This window comes from Schistocerca piceifrons, chromosome 2 (genome assembly GCF_021461385.2).
Source record: "Schistocerca piceifrons isolate TAMUIC-IGC-003096 chromosome 2, iqSchPice1.1, whole genome shotgun sequence".
Lineage (NCBI taxonomy): Eukaryota > Metazoa > Arthropoda > Insecta > Orthoptera > Acrididae > Schistocerca > Schistocerca piceifrons.
This window is the reverse complement of record NC_060139.1, coordinates 199,249,239-199,266,851: the sequence shown is the minus strand read 5'-3', so window position 1 is coordinate 199,266,851 and position 17,613 is coordinate 199,249,239. Positions and strand designations below refer to the sequence as shown.

The following is a 17,613-nucleotide window of genomic DNA, read 5'->3' as shown; positions in this document are numbered from 1 at the left end:
CTTGCAGTTCTTATGTAAAATTTTCAAGGAAAAAAGTACTAGTAATAAAACTGAATTTCGTACGATATAACGTGTAAAGTCCCACAATGTATGACCTGCTGTATGATGACAGGCAGCAGGTATTTACTTGCGAAATAAGTAAATAAATATTACTACTTACAGCTTTGCTTTTCCTCCTACCCCTGTAACAACGAGGCATAAAGCAATGGATTGTGACTTTTGCCATGCGCGCCTCGCCATGGGCGCGCGAAAAGATGCTCGCAAACAGGGAACGTGCGACACGGAAAGCGAGTGGACCGGGTGTAAACCCCGAAGAAAATGTGCGCGTCCGGTGTGGTCTAGTGGCTAGGATACCTGGCTTTCACCCAGGAGGCCCGGGTTCGATTCCCGGTACCGGAACGGAATTTTTCGGCAAAAGTCACGACAAGTTTTGACCCTGCGAAAGGCTGTTTCACGTCCTCCTCGCATTATAGCTACTGGTTCATAAACGTCAGCTGAAAACAGTCGAGAGAAACGGGCACGCAATGAAATTACTACGAGCAGCGGAATAAAGGGAGAAGAGACGCTGGTCCACTGTTGGACTGCTACCATAGAAATGTTACATGGCAATACGCAGAGCAATTACCGCGAAGCGATGAAAGACTGTCTGCACCGAGGCCCGTTAGCTCAGTCGGTTAGAGCGTCGTGCTAACAACGGGAAGGTCGTGGGTTCGATCCCCCACGGGCCACTACGATTTCACTCTTTCAAAAAGGCAACGCCGATTTCGGCGGGGAAGTATGGTAACAAAGAAATCGTCACATTGTGTGGGAGCTGATAGGGGACCAGAACGCGGCTTGTCGGGACGCGCTAAAACACTTCACTGGTCACAGCACGGTGAACACACAGTTTCTCGTCCGATCACCGCTACTGCGCGAAGCTGGGCGTTGTCAGTGCTTGGGCGGGTGACCGCCTGCGAACACTGGGCACTGCCGACAGTTTCAGTTCGTATTTCTCTTTCCTCTTCGGTTTCGGAGCTGCAGCGCTATTCGGTCAAGGGCACTGGCGCCACGTTATGCCTTTCGGTATGCCAAGTCGCGCCGTGCGGCCACAGTGAAATGAAGGAGCGTGTTGTAAAATTTTCAACAAAGAAAAAAAAAAAAAAAAAAAAAGGAATGTACCAGTAATAAAACTGAATTTGTCTGACAGAACATGTGACATCAGACAATACATGATAACAGGCAGCAGGTATTTACTTGAGGCATAAGTAATGTGGTGGCCGCCTCGCCATACCTCTCTCAGTCGTTTCGCGTGCTTGTCCTCTTGATATAGGCCGATTGGAGAGCGTCAGCTCTCGCGTCAGCTGAGCAAAGTCGAGACAAGTCGAGACTCAAGGGGAATCGACGCACACACTATAGGGTGGCCTGCAGCGAGTAAGAGGGCGAAAGAAAGATTAATTTAAAGACGCGTGGCAAAAGTACTCATACGCAAAAGTAAAAGCCGGCTGCGGTGGCCGGGAATCGAACCCGGATCAACTGCTTGGAAGGCAACTATGCTGACCATTACACCACCACCGCACGGTTTCCGTCCGCGCACGCCGCGCTGTGTCTGCTTCCCGCCTGTCGGCGGCGGCTCAAGGTGGTCGTAGCTGTAGGCGCATTACGGGGTAGGCGAGCGCATCCAGACAGCGTCTCTACGCACATTTCGCGTCCTTTGGCAAGAGTCGTCGCGCACGTGCGCCGCAAGAGTACTTAGGCGATCGCGTTCGGGCGTCATTTTTAAGCAGTGCAGTGCAGTTCAGGATTCAGCGTGTGTAGCATTCTCTCGAGAGGATGCGACGGCGCTGGACGGCAGTCCCACTTTCCCCTCAGACGTCTGCCGCGGAAAGCACCAGGAAGCTGTGAACTAGCTGAGCATCGGTGGTTCAGTGGTAGAATGCTCGCCTGCCACGCGGGCGGCCCGGGTTCGATTCCCGGCCGATGCATCATTTTGTTTTTTCTCCGATAGTGGTGCTGCGTGTCTTTCGCACTCGAACTGCGTGAGCCATGAGAATGAACCGCGGGATATCCGTGTGGGAATAACCGAACATGCAGCGCGCACGACTGCTCGTTTGGACTGTTGTGCGCTATTGTACATACTGGCGTCGGCCTAGCATCGCAAGTTGCCTGTCGCGCCGGGAATGCACGTGTAGCAACAGAAAAAAAATGAGCCACGAAGTGCAGACTCTCTACCACCGGTATTTGGTACTTACCGAGATTCCAGAAGGCGTGGCGATCGCCTGCCTCGGTAGCGCAGTAGGCAGCGCGTAAGTCTCATAATCTTAAGGTCGTGAGTTCGATCCTCACCCGGGGCATTTAATTTACTTTCGTCCACAGCTAAATCGACGGCTCTGGGGTTTGCGAAGGAGCGGAACACTTTGTACTTTGTTATCCTCAAGGCTTCAACGACTCAGCGTGATAATGTTTACTTCCCGTTATTACTACTTGCAGTTCTTATGTAAAATTTTCAAGGAAAAAAGTACTAGTAATAAAACTGAATTTCGTACGATATAACGTGTAAAGTCCCACAATGTATGACCTGCTGTATGATGACAGGCAGCAGGTATTTACTTGCGAAATAAGTAAATAAATATTACTACTTACAGCTTTGCTTTTCCTCCTACCCCTGTAACAACGAGGCATAAAGCAATGGATTGTGACTTTTGCCATGCGCGCCTCGCCATGGGCGCGCGAAAAGATGCTCGCAAACAGGGAACGTGCGACACGGAAAGCGAGTGGACCGGGTGTAAACCCCGAAGAAAATGTGCGCGTCCGGTGTGGTCTAGTGGCTAGGATACCTGGCGTTCACCCAGGAGGCCCGGGTTCGATTCCCGGTACCGGAACGGAATTTTTCGGCAAAAGTCACGACAAGTTTTGACCCTGCGAAAGGCTGTTTCACGTCCTCCTCGCATTATAGCTACTGGTTCATAAACGTCAGCTGAAAACAGTCGAGAGAAACGGGCACGCAATGAAATTACTACGAGCAGCGGAATAAAGGGAGAAGAGACGCTGGTCCACTGTTGGACTGCTACCATAGAAATGTTACATGGCAATACGCAGAGCAATTACCGCGAAGCGATGAAAGACTGTCTGCACCGAGGCCCGTTAGCTCAGTCGGTTAGAGCGTCGTGCTAACAACGGGAAGGTCGTGGGTTCGATCCCCCACGGGCCACTACGATTTCACTCTTTCAAAAAGGCAACGCCGATTTCGGCGGGGAAGTATGGTAACAAAGAAATCGTCACATTGTGTGGGAGCTGATAGGGGACCAGAACGCGGCTTGTCGGGACGCGCTAAAACACTTCACTGGTCACAGCACGGTGAACACACAGTTTCTCGTCCGATCACCGCTACTGCGCGAAGCTGGGCGTTGTCAGTGCTTGGGCGGGTGACCGCCTGCGAACACTGGGCACTGCCGACAGTTTCAGTTCGTATTTCTCTTTCCTCTTCGGTTTCGGAGCTGCAGCGCTATTCGGTCAAGGGCACTGGCGCCACGTTATGCCTTTCGGTATGCCAAGTCGCGCCGTGCGGCCACAGTGAAATGAAGGAGCGTGTTGTAAAATTTTCAACAAAGAAAAAAAAAAAAAAAAAAAAAGGAATGTACCAGTAATAAAACTGAATTTGTCTGACAGAACATGTGACATCAGACAATACATGATAACAGGCAGCAGGTATTTACTTGAGGCATAAGTAATGTGGTGGCCGCCTCGCCATACCTCTCTCAGTCGTTTCGCGTGCTTGTCCTCTTGATATAGGCCGATTGGAGAGCGTCAGCTCTCGCGTCAGCTGAGCAAAGTCGAGACAAGTCGAGACTCAAGGGGAATCGACGCACACACTATAGGGTGGCCTGCAGCGAGTAAGAGGGCGAAAGAAAGATTAATTTAAAGACGCGTGGCAAAAGTACTCATACGCAAAAGTAAAAGCCGGCTGCGGTGGCCGGGAATCGAACCCGGATCAACTGCTTGGAAGGCAACTATGCTGACCATTACACCACCACCGCACGGTTTCCGTCCGCGCACGCCGCGCTGTGTCTGCTTCCCGCCTGTCGGCGGCGGCTCAAGGTGGTCGTAGCTGTAGGCGCATTACGGGGTAGGCGAGCGCATCCAGACAGCGTCTCTACGCACATTTCGCGTCCTTTGGCAAGAGTCGTCGCGCACGTGCGCCGCAAGAGTACTTAGGCGATCGCGTTCGGGCGTCATTTTTAAGCAGTGCAGTGCAGTTCAGGATTCAGCGTGTGTAGCATTCTCTCGAGAGGATGCGACGGCGCTGGACGGCAGTCCCACTTTCCCCTCAGACGTCTGCCGCGGAAAGCACCAGGAAGCTGTGAACTAGCTGAGCATCGGTGGTTCAGTGGTAGAATGCTCGCCTGCCACGCGGGCGGCCCGGGTTCGATTCCCGGCCGATGCATCATTTTGTTTTTTCTCCGATAGTGGTGCTGCGTGTCTTTCGCACTCGAACTGCGTGAGCCATGAGAATGAACCGCGGGATATCCGTGTGGGAATAACCGAACATGCAGCGCGCACGACTGCTCGTTTGGACTGTTGTGCGCTATTGTACATACTGGCGTCGGCCTAGCATCGCAAGTTGCCTGTCGCGCCGGGAATGCACGTGTAGCAACAGAAAAAAAATGAGCCACGAAGTGCAGACTCTCTACCACCGGTATTTGGTACTTACCGAGATTCCAGAAGGCGTGGCGATCGCCTGCCTCGGTAGCGCAGTAGGCAGCGCGTAAGTCTCATAATCTTAAGGTCGTGAGTTCGATCCTCACCCGGGGCATTTAATTTACTTTCGTCCACAGCTAAATCGACGGCTCTGGGGTTTGCGAAGGAGCGGAACACTTTGTACTTTGTTATCCTCAAGGCTTCAACGACTCAGCGTGATAATGTTTACTTCCCGTTATTACTACTTGCAGTTCTTATGTAAAATTTTCAAGGAAAAAAGTACTAGTAATAAAACTGAATTTCGTACGATATAACGTGTAAAGTCCCACAATGTATGACCTGCTGTATGATGACAGGCAGCAGGTATTTACTTGCGAAATAAGTAAATAAATATTACTACTTACAGCTTTGCTTTTCCTCCTACCCCTGTAACAACGAGGCATAAAGCAATGGATTGTGACTTTTGCCATGCGCGCCTCGCCATGGGCGCGCGAAAAGATGCTCGCAAACAGGGAACGTGCGACACGGAAAGCGAGTGGACCGGGTGTAAACCCCGAAGAAAATGTGCGCGTCCGGTGTGGTCTAGTGGCTAGGATACCTGGCTTTCACCCAGGAGGCCCGGGTTCGATTCCCGGTACCGGAACGGAATTTTTCGGCAAAAGTCACGACAAGTTTTGACCCTGCGAAAGGCTGTTTCACGTCCTCCTCGCATTATAGCTACTGGTTCATAAACGTCAGCTGAAAACAGTCGAGAGAAACGGGCACGCAATGAAATTACTACGAGCAGCGGAATAAAGGGAGAAGAGACGCTGGTCCACTGTTGGACTGCTACCATAGAAATGTTACATGGCAATACGCAGAGCAATTACCGCGAAGCGATGAAAGACTGTCTGCACCGAGGCCCGTTAGCTCAGTCGGTTAGAGCGTCGTGCTAACAACGGGAAGGTCGTGGGTTCGATCCCCCACGGGCCACTACGATTTCACTCTTTCAAAAAGGCAACGCCGATTTCGGCGGGGAAGTATGGTAACAAAGAAATCGTCACATTGTGTGGGAGCTGATAGGGGACCAGAACGCGGCTTGTCGGGACGCGCTAAAACACTTCACTGGTCACAGCACGGTGAACACACAGTTTCTCGTCCGATCACCGCTACTGCGCGAAGCTGGGCGTTGTCAGTGCTTGGGCGGGTGACCGCCTGCGAACACTGGGCACTGCCGACAGTTTCAGTTCGTATTTCTCTTTCCTCTTCGGTTTCGGAGCTGCAGCGCTATTCGGTCAAGGGCACTGGCGCCACGTTATGCCTTTCGGTATGCCAAGTCGCGCCGTGCGGCCACAGTGAAATGAAGGAGCGTGTTGTAAAATTTTCAACAAAGAAAAAAAAAAAAAAAAAAAAAGGAATGTACCAGTAATAAAACTGAATTTGTCTGACAGAACATGTGACATCAGACAATACATGATAACAGGCAGCAGGTATTTACTTGAGGCATAAGTAATGTGGTGGCCGCCTCGCCATACCTCTCTCAGTCGTTTCGCGTGCTTGTCCTCTTGATATAGGCCGATTGGAGAGCGTCAGCTCTCGCGTCAGCTGAGCAAAGTCGAGACAAGTCGAGACTCAAGGGGAATCGACGCACACACTATAGGGTGGCCTGCAGCGAGTAAGAGGGCGAAAGAAAGATTAATTTAAAGACGCGTGGCAAAAGTACTCATACGCAAAAGTAAAAGCCGGCTGCGGTGGCCGGGAATCGAACCCGGATCAACTGCTTGGAAGGCAACTATGCTGACCATTACACCACCACCGCACGGTTTCCGTCCGCGCACGCCGCGCTGTGTCTGCTTCCCGCCTGTCGGCGGCGGCTCAAGGTGGTCGTAGCTGTAGGCGCATTACGGGGTAGGCGAGCGCATCCAGACAGCGTCTCTACGCACATTTCGCGTCCTTTGGCAAGAGTCGTCGCGCACGTGCGCCGCAAGAGTACTTAGGCGATCGCGTTCGGGCGTCATTTTTAAGCAGTGCAGTGCAGTTCAGGATTCAGCGTGTGTAGCATTCTCTCGAGAGGATGCGACGGCGCTGGACGGCAGTCCCACTTTCCCCTCAGACGTCTGCCGCGGAAAGCACCAGGAAGCTGTGAACTAGCTGAGCATCGGTGGTTCAGTGGTAGAATGCTCGCCTGCCACGCGGGCGGCCCGGGTTCGATTCCCGGCCGATGCATCATTTTGTTTTTTCTCCGATAGTGGTGCTGCGTGTCTTTCGCACTCGAACTGCGTGAGCCATGAGAATGAACCGCGGGATATCCGTGTGGGAATAACCGAACATGCAGCGCGCACGACTGCTCGTTTGGACTGTTGTGCGCTATTGTACATACTGGCGTCGGCCTAGCATCGCAAGTTGCCTGTCGCGCCGGGAATGCACGTGTAGCAACAGAAAAAAAATGAGCCACGAAGTGCAGACTCTCTACCACCGGTATTTGGTACTTACCGAGATTCCAGAAGGCGTGGCGATCGCCTGCCTCGGTAGCGCAGTAGGCAGCGCGTAAGTCTCATAATCTTAAGGTCGTGAGTTCGATCCTCACCCGGGGCATTTAATTTACTTTCGTCCACAGCTAAATCGACGGCTCTGGGGTTTGCGAAGGAGCGGAACACTTTGTACTTTGTTATCCTCAAGGCTTCAACGACTCAGCGTGATAATGTTTACTTCCCGTTATTACTACTTGCAGTTCTTATGTAAAATTTTCAAGGAAAAAAGTACTAGTAATAAAACTGAATTTCGTACGATATAACGTGTAAAGTCCCACAATGTATGACCTGCTGTATGATGACAGGCAGCAGGTATTTACTTGCGAAATAAGTAAATAAATATTACTACTTACAGCTTTGCTTTTCCTCCTACCCCTGTAACAACGAGGCATAAAGCAATGGATTGTGACTTTTGCCATGCGCGCCTCGCCATGGGCGCGCGAAAAGATGCTCGCAAACAGGGAACGTGCGACACGGAAAGCGAGTGGACCGGGTGTAAACCCCGAAGAAAATGTGCGCGTCCGGTGTGGTCTAGTGGCTAGGATACCTGGCTTTCACCCAGGAGGCCCGGGTTCGATTCCCGGTACCGGAACGGAATTTTTCGGCAAAAGTCACGACAAGTTTTGACCCTGCGAAAGGCTGTTTCACGTCCTCCTCGCATTATAGCTACTGGTTCATAAACGTCAGCTGAAAACAGTCGAGAGAAACGGGCACGCAATGAAATTACTACGAGCAGCGGAATAAAGGGAGAAGAGACGCTGGTCCACTGTTGGACTGCTACCATAGAAATGTTACATGGCAATACGCAGAGCAATTACCGCGAAGCGATGAAAGACTGTCTGCACCGAGGCCCGTTAGCTCAGTCGGTTAGAGCGTCGTGCTAACAACGGGAAGGTCGTGGGTTCGATCCCCCACGGGCCACTACGATTTCACTCTTTCAAAAAGGCAACGCCGATTTCGGCGGGGAAGTATGGTAACAAAGAAATCGTCACATTGTGTGGGAGCTGATAGGGGACCAGAACGCGGCTTGTCGGGACGCGCTAAAACACTTCACTGGTCACAGCACGGTGAACACACAGTTTCTCGTCCGATCACCGCTACTGCGCGAAGCTGGGCGTTGTCAGTGCTTGGGCGGGTGACCGCCTGCGAACACTGGGCACTGCCGACAGTTTCAGTTCGTATTTCTCTTTCCTCTTCGGTTTCGGAGCTGCAGCGCTATTCGGTCAAGGGCACTGGCGCCACGTTATGCCTTTCGGTATGCCAAGTCGCGCCGTGCGGCCACAGTGAAATGAAGGAGCGTGTTGTAAAATTTTCAACAAAGAAAAAAAAAAAAAAAAAAAAGGAATGTACCAGTAATAAAACTGAATTTGTCTGACAGAACATGTGACATCAGACAATACATGATAACAGGCAGCAGGTATTTACTTGAGGCATAAGTAATGTGGTGGCCGCCTCGCCATACCTCTCTCAGTCGTTTCGCGTGCTTGTCCTCTTGATATAGGCCGATTGGAGAGCGTCAGCTCTCGCGTCAGCTGAGCAAAGTCGAGACAAGTCGAGACTCAAGGGGAATCGACGCACACACTATAGGGTGGCCTGCAGCGAGTAAGAGGGCGAAAGAAAGATTAATTTAAAGACGCGTGGCAAAAGTACTCATACGCAAAAGTAAAAGCCGGCTGCGGTGGCCGGGAATCGAACCCGGATCAACTGCTTGGAAGGCAACTATGCTGACCATTACACCACCACCGCACGGTTTCCGTCCGCGCACGCCGCGCTGTGTCTGCTTCCCGCCTGTCGGCGGCGGCTCAAGGTGGTCGTAGCTGTAGGCGCATTACGGGGTAGGCGAGCGCATCCAGACAGCGTCTCTACGCACATTTCGCGTCCTTTGGCAAGAGTCGTCGCGCACGTGCGCCGCAAGAGTACTTAGGCGATCGCGTTCGGGCGTCATTTTTAAGCAGTGCAGTGCAGTTCAGGATTCAGCGTGTGTAGCATTCTCTCGAGAGGATGCGACGGCGCTGGACGGCAGTCCCACTTTCCCCTCAGACGTCTGCCGCGGAAAGCACCAGGAAGCTGTGAACTAGCTGAGCATCGGTGGTTCAGTGGTAGAATGCTCGCCTGCCACGCGGGCGGCCCGGGTTCGATTCCCGGCCGATGCATCATTTTGTTTTTTCTCCGATAGTGGTGCTGCGTGTCTTTCGCACTCGAACTGCGTGAGCCATGAGAATGAACCGCGGGATATCCGTGTGGGAATAACCGAACATGCAGCGCGCACGACTGCTCGTTTGGACTGTTGTGCGCTATTGTACATACTGGCGTCGGCCTAGCATCGCAAGTTGCCTGTCGCGCCGGGAATGCACGTGTAGCAACAGAAAAAAAATGAGCCACGAAGTGCAGACTCTCTACCACCGGTATTTGGTACTTACCGAGATTCCAGAAGGCGTGGCGATCGCCTGCCTCGGTAGCGCAGTAGGCAGCGCGTAAGTCTCATAATCTTAAGGTCGTGAGTTCGATCCTCACCCGGGGCATTTAATTTACTTTCGTCCACAGCTAAATCGACGGCTCTGGGGTTTGCGAAGGAGCGGAACACTTTGTACTTTGTTATCCTCAAGGCTTCAACGACTCAGCGTGATAATGTTTACTTCCCGTTATTACTACTTGCAGTTCTTATGTAAAATTTTCAAGGAAAAAAGTACTAGTAATAAAACTGAATTTCGTACGATATAACGTGTAAAGTCCCACAATGTATGACCTGCTGTATGATGACAGGCAGCAGGTATTTACTTGCGAAATAAGTAAATAAATATTACTACTTACAGCTTTGCTTTTCCTCCTACCCCTGTAACAACGAGGCATAAAGCAATGGATTGTGACTTTTGCCATGCGCGCCTCGCCATGGGCGCGCGAAAAGATGCTCGCAAACAGGGAACGTGCGACACGGAAAGCGAGTGGACCGGGTGTAAACCCCGAAGAAAATGTGCGCGTCCGGTGTGGTCTAGTGGCTAGGATACCTGGCTTTCACCCAGGAGGCCCGGGTTCGATTCCCGGTACCGGAACGGAATTTTTCGGCAAAAGTCACGACAAGTTTTGACCCTGCGAAAGGCTGTTTCACGTCCTCCTCGCATTATAGCTACTGGTTCATAAACGTCAGCTGAAAACAGTCGAGAGAAACGGGCACGCAATGAAATTACTACGAGCAGCGGAATAAAGGGAGAAGAGACGCTGGTCCACTGTTGGACTGCTACCATAGAAATGTTACATGGCAATACGCAGAGCAATTACCGCGAAGCGATGAAAGACTGTCTGCACCGAGGCCCGTTAGCTCAGTCGGTTAGAGCGTCGTGCTAACAACGGGAAGGTCGTGGGTTCGATCCCCCCACGGGCCACTACGATTTCACTCTTCCAAAAAGGCAACGCCGATTTCGGCGGGGAAGTATGGTAACAAAGAAATCGTCACATTGTGTGGGAGCTGATAGGGGACCAGAACGCGGCTTGTCGGGACGCGCTAAAACACTTCACTGGTCACAGCACGGTGAACACACAGTTTCTCGTCCGATCACCGCTACTGCGCGAAGCTGGGCGTTGTCAGTGCTTGGGCGGGTGACCGCCTGCGAACACTGGGCACTGCCGACAGTTTCAGTTCGTATTTCTCTTTCCTCTTCGGTTTCGGAGCTGCAGCGCTATTCGGTCAAGGGCACTGGCGCCACGTTATGCCTTTCGGTATGCCAAGTCGCGCCGTGCGGCCACAGTGAAATGAAGGAGCGTGTTGTAAAATTTTCAACAAAGAAAAAAAAAAAAAAAAAAAAAGGAATGTACCAGTAATAAAACTGAATTTGTCTGACAGAACATGTGACATCAGACAATACATGATAACAGGCAGCAGGTATTTACTTGAGGCATAAGTAATGTGGTGGCCGCCTCGCCATACCTCTCTCAGTCGTTTCGCGTGCTTGTCCTCTTGATATAGGCCGATTGGAGAGCGTCAGCTCTCGCGTCAGCTGAGCAAAGTCGAGACAAGTCGAGACTCAAGGGGAATCGACGCACACACTATAGGGTGGCCTGCAGCGAGTAAGAGGGCGAAAGAAAGATTAATTTAAAGACGCGTGGCAAAAGTACTCATACGCAAAAGTAAAAGCCGGCTGCGGTGGCCGGGAATCGAACCCGGATCAACTGCTTGGAAGGCAACTATGCTGACCATTACACCACCACCGCACGGTTTCCGTCCGCGCACGCCGCGCTGTGTCTGCTTCCCGCCTGTCGGCGGCGGCTCAAGGTGGTCGTAGCTGTAGGCGCATTACGGGGTAGGCGAGCGCATCCAGACAGCGTCTCTACGCACATTTCGCGTCCTTTGGCAAGAGTCGTCGCGCACGTGCGCCGCAAGAGTACTTAGGCGATCGCGTTCGGGCGTCATTTTTAAGCAGTGCAGTGCAGTTCAGGATTCAGCGTGTGTAGCATTCTCTCGAGAGGATGCGACGGCGCTGGACGGCAGTCCCACTTTCCCCTCAGACGTCTGCCGCGGAAAGCACCAGGAAGCTGTGAACTAGCTGAGCATCGGTGGTTCAGTGGTAGAATGCTCGCCTGCCACGCGGGCGGCCCGGGTTCGATTCCCGGCCGATGCATCATTTTGTTTTTTCTCCGATAGTGGTGCTGCGTGTCTTTCGCACTCGAACTGCGTGAGCCATGAGAATGAACCGCGGGATATCCGTGTGGGAATAACCGAACATGCAGCGCGCACGACTGCTCGTTTGGACTGTTGTGCGCTATTGTACATACTGGCGTCGGCCTAGCATCGCAAGTTGCCTGTCGCGCCGGGAATGCACGTGTAGCAACAGAAAAAAAATGAGCCACGAAGTGCAGACTCTCTACCACCGGTATTTGGTACTTACCGAGATTCCAGAAGGCGTGGCGATCGCCTGCCTCGGTAGCGCAGTAGGCAGCGCGTAAGTCTCATAATCTTAAGGTCGTAAGTTCGATCCTCACCCGGGGCATTTAATTTACTTTCGTCCACAGCTAAATCGACGGCTCTGGGGTTTGCGAAGGAGCGGAACACTTTGTACTTTGTTATCCTCAAGGCTTCAACGACTCAGCGTGATAATGTTTACTTCCCGTTATTACTACTTGCAGTTCTTATGTAAAATTTTCAAGGAAAAAAGTACTAGTAATAAAACTGAATTTCGTACGATATAACGTGTAAAGTCCCACAATGTATGACCTGCTGTATGATGACAGGCAGCAGGTATTTACTTGCGAAATAAGTAAATAAATATTACTACTTACAGCTTTGCTTTTCCTCCTACCCCTGTAACAACGAGGCATAAAGCAATGGATTGTGACTTTTGCCATGCGCGCCTCGCCATGGGCGCGCGAAAAGATGCTCGCAAACAGGGAACGTGCGACACGGAAAGCGAGTGGACCGGGTGTAAACCCCGAAGAAAATGTGCGCGTCCGGTGTGGTCTAGTGGCTAGGATACCTGGCTTTCACCCAGGAGGCCCGGGTTCGATTCCCGGTACCGGAACGGAATTTTTCGGCAAAAGTCACGACAAGTTTTGACCCTGCGAAAGGCTGTTTCACGTCCTCCTCGCATTATAGCTACTGGTTCATAAACGTCAGCTGAAAACAGTCGAGAGAAACGGGCACGCAATGAAATTACTACGAGCAGCGGAATAAAGGGAGAAGAGACGCTGGTCCACTGTTGGACTGCTACCATAGAAATGTTACATGGCAATACGCAGAGCAATTACCGCGAAGCGATGAAAGACTGTCTGCACCGAGGCCCGTTAGCTCAGTCGGTTAGAGCGTCGTGCTAACAACGGGAAGGTCGTGGGTTCGATCCCCCACGGGCCACTACGATTTCACTCTTTCAAAAAGGCAACGCCGATTTCGGCGGGGAAGTATGGTAACAAAGAAATCGTCACATTGTGTGGGAGCTGATAGGGGACCAGAACGCGGCTTGTCGGGACGCGCTAAAACACTTCACTGGTCACAGCACGGTGAACACACAGTTTCTCGTCCGATCACCGCTACTGCGCGAAGCTGGGCGTTGTCAGTGCTTGGGCGGGTGACCGCCTGCGAACACTGGGCACTGCCGACAGTTTCAGTTCGTATTTCTCTTTCCTCTTCGGTTTCGGAGCTGCAGCGCTATTCGGTCAAGGGCACTGGCGCCACGTTATGCCTTTCGGTATGCCAAGTCGCGCCGTGCGGCCACAGTGAAATGAAGGAGCGTGTTGTAAAATTTTCAACAAAGAAAAAAAAAAAAAAAAAAAAAGGAATGTACCAGTAATAAAACTGAATTTGTCTGACAGAACATGTGACATCAGACAATACATGATAACAGGCAGCAGGTATTTACTTGAGGCATAAGTAATGTGGTGGCCGCCTCGCCATACCTCTCTCAGTCGTTTCGCGTGCTTGTCCTCTTGATATAGGCCGATTGGAGAGCGTCAGCTCTCGCGTCAGCTGAGCAAAGTCGAGACAAGTCGAGACTCAAGGGGAATCGACGCACACACTATAGGGTGGCCTGCAGCGAGTAAGAGGGCGAAAGAAAGATTAATTTAAAGACGCGTGGCAAAAGTACTCATACGCAAAAGTAAAAGCCGGCTGCGGTGGCCGGGAATCGAACCCGGATCAACTGCTTGGAAGGCAACTATGCTGACCATTACACCACCACCGCACGGTTTCCGTCCGCGCACGCCGCGCTGTGTCTGCTTCCCGCCTGTCGGCGGCGGCTCAAGGTGGTCGTAGCTGTAGGCGCATTACGGGGTAGGCGAGCGCATCCAGACAGCGTCTCTACGCACATTTCGCGTCCTTTGGCAAGAGTCGTCGCGCACGTGCGCCGCAAGAGTACTTAGGCGATCGCGTTCGGGCGTCATTTTTAAGCAGTGCAGTGCAGTTCAGGATTCAGCGTGTGTAGCATTCTCTCGAGAGGATGCGACGGCGCTGGACGGCAGTCCCACTTTCCCCTCAGACGTCTGCCGCGGAAAGCACCAGGAAGCTGTGAACTAGCTGAGCATCGGTGGTTCAGTGGTAGAATGCTCGCCTGCCACGCGGGCGGCCCGGGTTCGATTCCCGGCCGATGCATCATTTTGTTTTTTCTCCGATAGTGGTGCTGCGTGTCTTTCGCACTCGAACTGCGTGAGCCATGAGAATGAACCGCGGGATATCCGTGTGGGAATAACCGAACATGCAGCGCGCACGACTGCTCGTTTGGACTGTTGTGCGCTATTGTACATACTGGCGTCGGCCTAGCATCGCAAGTTGCCTGTCGCGCCGGGAATGCACGTGTAGCAACAGAAAAAAAATGAGCCACGAAGTGCAGACTCTCTACCACCGGTATTTGGTACTTACCGAGATTCCAGAAGGCGTGGCGATCGCCTGCCTCGGTAGCGCAGTAGGCAGCGCGTAAGTCTCATAATCTTAAGGTCGTGAGTTCGATCCTCACCCGGGGCATTTAATTTACTTTCGTCCACAGCTAAATCGACGGCTCTGGGGTTTGCGAAGGAGCGGAACACTTTGTACTTTGTTATCCTCAAGGCTTCAACGACTCAGCGTGATAATGTTTACTTCCCGTTATTACTACTTGCAGTTCTTATGTAAAATTTTCAAGGAAAAAAGTACTAGTAATAAAACTGAATTTCGTACGATATAACGTGTAAAGTCCCACAATGTATGACCTGCTGTATGATGACAGGCAGCAGGTATTTACTTGCGAAATAAGTAAATAAATATTACTACTTACAGCTTTGCTTTTCCTCCTACCCCTGTAACAACGAGGCATAAAGCAATGGATTGTGACTTTTGCCATGCGCGCCTCGCCATGGGCGCGCGAAAAGATGCTCGCAAACAGGGAACGTGCGACACGGAAAGCGAGTGGACCGGGTGTAAACCCCGAAGAAAATGTGCGCGTCCGGTGTGGTCTAGTGGCTAGGATACCTGGCTTTCACCCAGGAGGCCCGGGTTCGATTCCCGGTACCGGAACGGAATTTTTCGGCAAAAGTCACGACAAGTTTTGACCCTGCGAAAGGCTGTTTCACGTCCTCCTCGCATTATAGCTACTGGTTCATAAACGTCAGCTGAAAACAGTCGAGAGAAACGGGCACGCAATGAAATTACTACGAGCAGCGGAATAAAGGGAGAAGAGACGCTGGTCCACTGTTGGACTGCTACCATAGAAATGTTACATGGCAATACGCAGAGCAATTACCGCGAAGCGATGAAAGACTGTCTGCACCGAGGCCCGTTAGCTCAGTCGGTTAGAGCGTCGTGCTAACAACGGGAAGGTCGTGGGTTCGATCCCCCACGGGCCACTACGATTTCACTCTTTCAAAAAGGCAACGCCGATTTCGGCGGGGAAGTATGGTAACAAAGAAATCGTCACATTGTGTGGGAGCTGATAGGGGACCAGAACGCGGCTTGTCGGGACGCGCTAAAACACTTCACTGGTCACAGCACGGTGAACACACAGTTTCTCGTCCGATCACCGCTACTGCGCGAAGCTGGGCGTTGTCAGTGCTTGGGCGGGTGACCGCCTGCGAACACTGGGCACTGCCGACAGTTTCAGTTCGTATTTCTCTTTCCTCTTCGGTTTCGGAGCTGCAGCGCTATTCGGTCAAGGGCACTGGCGCCACGTTATGCCTTTCGGTATGCCAAGTCGCGCCGTGCGGCCACAGTGAAATGAAGGAGCGTGTTGTAAAATTTTCAACAAAGAAAAAAAAAAAAAAAAAAAAAGGAATGTACCAGTAATAAAACTGAATTTGTCTGACAGAACATGTGACATCAGACAATACATGATAACAGGCAGCAGGTATTTACTTGAGGCATAAGTAATGTGGTGGCCGCCTCGCCATACCTCTCTCAGTCGTTTCGCGTGCTTGTCCTCTTGATATAGGCCGATTGGAGAGCGTCAGCTCTCGCGTCAGCTGAGCAAAGTCGAGACAAGTCGAGACTCAAGGGGAATCGACGCACACACTATAGGGTGGCCTGCAGCGAGTAAGAGGGCGAAAGAAAGATTAATTTAAAGACGCGTGGCAAAAGTACTCATACGCAAAAGTAAAAGCCGGCTGCGGTGGCCGGGAATCGAACCCGGATCAACTGCTTGGAAGGCAACTATGCTGACCATTACACCACCACCGCACGGTTTCCGTCCGCGCACGCCGCGCTGTGTCTGCTTCCCGCCTGTCGGCGGCGGCTCAAGGTGGTCGTAGCTGTAGGCGCATTACGGGGTAGGCGAGCGCATCCAGACAGCGTCTCTACGCACATTTCGCGTCCTTTGGCAAGAGTCGTCGCGCACGTGCGCCGCAAGAGTACTTAGGCGATCGCGTTCGGGCGTCATTTTTAAGCAGTGCAGTGCAGTTCAGGATTCAGCGTGTGTAGCATTCTCTCGAGAGGATGCGACGGCGCTGGACGGCAGTCCCACTTTCCCCTCAGACGTCTGCCGCGGAAAGCACCAGGAAGCTGTGAACTAGCTGAGCATCGGTGGTTCAGTGGTAGAATGCTCGCCTGCCACGCGGGCGGCCCGGGTTCGATTCCCGGCCGATGCATCATTTTGTTTTTTCTCCGATAGTGGTGCTGCGTGTCTTTCGCACTCGAACTGCGTGAGCCATGAGAATGAACCGCGGGATATCCGTGTGGGAATAACCGAACATGCAGCGCGCACGACTGCTCGTTTGGACTGTTGTGCGCTATTGTACATACTGGCGTCGGCCTAGCATCGCAAGTTGCCTGTCGCGCCGGGAATGCACGTGTAGCAACAGAAAAAAAATGAGCCACGAAGTGCAGACTCTCTACCACCGGTATTTGGTACTTACCGAGATTCCAGAAGGCGTGGCGATCGCCTGCCTCGGTAGCGCAGTAGGCAGCGCGTAAGTCTCATAATCTTAAGGTCGTAAGTTCGATCCTCACCCGGGGCATTTAATTTACTTTCGTCCACAGCTAAATCGACGGCTCTGGGGTTTGCGAAGGAGCGGAACACTTTGTACTTTGTTATCCTCAAGGCTTCAACGACTCAGCGTGATAATGTTTACTTCCCGTTATTACTACTTGCAGTTCTTATGTAAAATTTTCAAGGAAAAAAGTACTAGTAATAAAACTGAATTTCGTACGATATAACGTGTAAAGTCCCACAATGTATGACCTGCTGTATGATGACAGGCAGCAGGTATTTACTTGCGAAATAAGTAAATAAATATTACTACTTACAGCTTTGCTTTTCCTCCTACCCCTGTAACAACGAGGCATAAAGCAATGGATTGTGACTTTTGCCATGCGCGCCTCGCCATGGGCGCGCGAAAAGATGCTCGCAAACAGGGAACGTGCGACACGGAAAGCGAGTGGACCGGGTGTAAACCCCGAAGAAAATGTGCGCGTCCGGTGTGGTCTAGTGGCTAGGATACCTGGCTTTCACCCAGGAGGCCCGGGTTCGATTCCCGGTACCGGAAC

At 51.9% G+C, this 17,613-nt stretch overlaps 36 non-coding genes across 36 annotated transcripts; 29 read left to right on the top strand and 7 right to left on the bottom strand.

The window, feature by feature from the left end:
• Positions 1-327: 327 nt before the first annotated feature.
• Positions 328-399, top strand: Trnae-uuc. The gene has a single exon. It is a non-coding gene; the product is annotated as a tRNA-Glu (tRNA).
• Positions 400-655: 256 nt separating this feature from the next.
• On the top strand, positions 656-728 carry Trnav-aac. The gene has a single exon. It is a non-coding gene; the product is annotated as a tRNA-Val (tRNA).
• A 754-nt stretch (positions 729-1,482) lies between these two features.
• Trnag-ucc lies at positions 1,483-1,554 on the bottom strand. The gene has a single exon. It is a non-coding gene; the product is annotated as a tRNA-Gly (tRNA).
• A 336-nt stretch (positions 1,555-1,890) lies between these two features.
• Trnag-gcc lies at positions 1,891-1,961 on the top strand. The gene has a single exon. It is a non-coding gene; the product is annotated as a tRNA-Gly (tRNA).
• Positions 1,962-2,257: 296 nt separating this feature from the next.
• Trnam-cau lies at positions 2,258-2,330 on the top strand. The gene has a single exon. It is a non-coding gene; the product is annotated as a tRNA-Met (tRNA).
• Positions 2,331-2,786: 456 nt separating this feature from the next.
• Positions 2,787-2,858, top strand: Trnae-uuc. Its single transcript has one exon. It is a non-coding gene; the product is annotated as a tRNA-Glu (tRNA).
• Positions 2,859-3,114: 256 nt separating this feature from the next.
• On the top strand, positions 3,115-3,187 carry Trnav-aac. The gene has a single exon. It is a non-coding gene; the product is annotated as a tRNA-Val (tRNA).
• Positions 3,188-3,941: 754 nt separating this feature from the next.
• Trnag-ucc lies at positions 3,942-4,013 on the bottom strand. The gene has a single exon. It is a non-coding gene; the product is annotated as a tRNA-Gly (tRNA).
• A 336-nt stretch (positions 4,014-4,349) lies between these two features.
• On the top strand, positions 4,350-4,420 carry Trnag-gcc. The gene has a single exon. It is a non-coding gene; the product is annotated as a tRNA-Gly (tRNA).
• Positions 4,421-4,716: 296 nt separating this feature from the next.
• On the top strand, positions 4,717-4,789 carry Trnam-cau. The gene has a single exon. It is a non-coding gene; the product is annotated as a tRNA-Met (tRNA).
• Positions 4,790-5,245: 456 nt separating this feature from the next.
• Trnae-uuc lies at positions 5,246-5,317 on the top strand. Its single transcript has one exon. It is a non-coding gene; the product is annotated as a tRNA-Glu (tRNA).
• Positions 5,318-5,573: 256 nt separating this feature from the next.
• Positions 5,574-5,646, top strand: Trnav-aac. The gene has a single exon. It is a non-coding gene; the product is annotated as a tRNA-Val (tRNA).
• Positions 5,647-6,400: 754 nt separating this feature from the next.
• Trnag-ucc lies at positions 6,401-6,472 on the bottom strand. Its single transcript has one exon. It is a non-coding gene; the product is annotated as a tRNA-Gly (tRNA).
• A 336-nt stretch (positions 6,473-6,808) lies between these two features.
• Positions 6,809-6,879, top strand: Trnag-gcc. Its single transcript has one exon. It is a non-coding gene; the product is annotated as a tRNA-Gly (tRNA).
• A 296-nt stretch (positions 6,880-7,175) lies between these two features.
• Positions 7,176-7,248, top strand: Trnam-cau. The gene has a single exon. It is a non-coding gene; the product is annotated as a tRNA-Met (tRNA).
• Positions 7,249-7,704: 456 nt separating this feature from the next.
• Trnae-uuc lies at positions 7,705-7,776 on the top strand. The gene has a single exon. It is a non-coding gene; the product is annotated as a tRNA-Glu (tRNA).
• Positions 7,777-8,032: 256 nt separating this feature from the next.
• On the top strand, positions 8,033-8,105 carry Trnav-aac. Its single transcript has one exon. It is a non-coding gene; the product is annotated as a tRNA-Val (tRNA).
• A 753-nt stretch (positions 8,106-8,858) lies between these two features.
• On the bottom strand, positions 8,859-8,930 carry Trnag-ucc. Its single transcript has one exon. It is a non-coding gene; the product is annotated as a tRNA-Gly (tRNA).
• Positions 8,931-9,266: 336 nt separating this feature from the next.
• Positions 9,267-9,337, top strand: Trnag-gcc. The gene has a single exon. It is a non-coding gene; the product is annotated as a tRNA-Gly (tRNA).
• A 296-nt stretch (positions 9,338-9,633) lies between these two features.
• Trnam-cau lies at positions 9,634-9,706 on the top strand. The gene has a single exon. It is a non-coding gene; the product is annotated as a tRNA-Met (tRNA).
• A 456-nt stretch (positions 9,707-10,162) lies between these two features.
• Trnae-uuc lies at positions 10,163-10,234 on the top strand. Its single transcript has one exon. It is a non-coding gene; the product is annotated as a tRNA-Glu (tRNA).
• Positions 10,235-10,490: 256 nt separating this feature from the next.
• Positions 10,491-10,564, top strand: Trnav-aac. The gene has a single exon. It is a non-coding gene; the product is annotated as a tRNA-Val (tRNA).
• Positions 10,565-11,318: 754 nt separating this feature from the next.
• Positions 11,319-11,390, bottom strand: Trnag-ucc. The gene has a single exon. It is a non-coding gene; the product is annotated as a tRNA-Gly (tRNA).
• Positions 11,391-11,726: 336 nt separating this feature from the next.
• Positions 11,727-11,797, top strand: Trnag-gcc. Its single transcript has one exon. It is a non-coding gene; the product is annotated as a tRNA-Gly (tRNA).
• A 296-nt stretch (positions 11,798-12,093) lies between these two features.
• Trnam-cau lies at positions 12,094-12,166 on the top strand. Its single transcript has one exon. It is a non-coding gene; the product is annotated as a tRNA-Met (tRNA).
• A 456-nt stretch (positions 12,167-12,622) lies between these two features.
• On the top strand, positions 12,623-12,694 carry Trnae-uuc. Its single transcript has one exon. It is a non-coding gene; the product is annotated as a tRNA-Glu (tRNA).
• A 256-nt stretch (positions 12,695-12,950) lies between these two features.
• Trnav-aac lies at positions 12,951-13,023 on the top strand. Its single transcript has one exon. It is a non-coding gene; the product is annotated as a tRNA-Val (tRNA).
• A 754-nt stretch (positions 13,024-13,777) lies between these two features.
• Trnag-ucc lies at positions 13,778-13,849 on the bottom strand. The gene has a single exon. It is a non-coding gene; the product is annotated as a tRNA-Gly (tRNA).
• Positions 13,850-14,185: 336 nt separating this feature from the next.
• On the top strand, positions 14,186-14,256 carry Trnag-gcc. The gene has a single exon. It is a non-coding gene; the product is annotated as a tRNA-Gly (tRNA).
• A 296-nt stretch (positions 14,257-14,552) lies between these two features.
• Positions 14,553-14,625, top strand: Trnam-cau. Its single transcript has one exon. It is a non-coding gene; the product is annotated as a tRNA-Met (tRNA).
• A 456-nt stretch (positions 14,626-15,081) lies between these two features.
• Trnae-uuc lies at positions 15,082-15,153 on the top strand. The gene has a single exon. It is a non-coding gene; the product is annotated as a tRNA-Glu (tRNA).
• Positions 15,154-15,409: 256 nt separating this feature from the next.
• Trnav-aac lies at positions 15,410-15,482 on the top strand. The gene has a single exon. It is a non-coding gene; the product is annotated as a tRNA-Val (tRNA).
• A 754-nt stretch (positions 15,483-16,236) lies between these two features.
• Trnag-ucc lies at positions 16,237-16,308 on the bottom strand. Its single transcript has one exon. It is a non-coding gene; the product is annotated as a tRNA-Gly (tRNA).
• Positions 16,309-16,644: 336 nt separating this feature from the next.
• On the top strand, positions 16,645-16,715 carry Trnag-gcc. The gene has a single exon. It is a non-coding gene; the product is annotated as a tRNA-Gly (tRNA).
• Positions 16,716-17,011: 296 nt separating this feature from the next.
• Positions 17,012-17,084, top strand: Trnam-cau. The gene has a single exon. It is a non-coding gene; the product is annotated as a tRNA-Met (tRNA).
• A 456-nt stretch (positions 17,085-17,540) lies between these two features.
• Trnae-uuc lies at positions 17,541-17,612 on the top strand. Its single transcript has one exon. It is a non-coding gene; the product is annotated as a tRNA-Glu (tRNA).
• The last annotated feature ends 1 nt before the right edge of the window (position 17,613 follows it).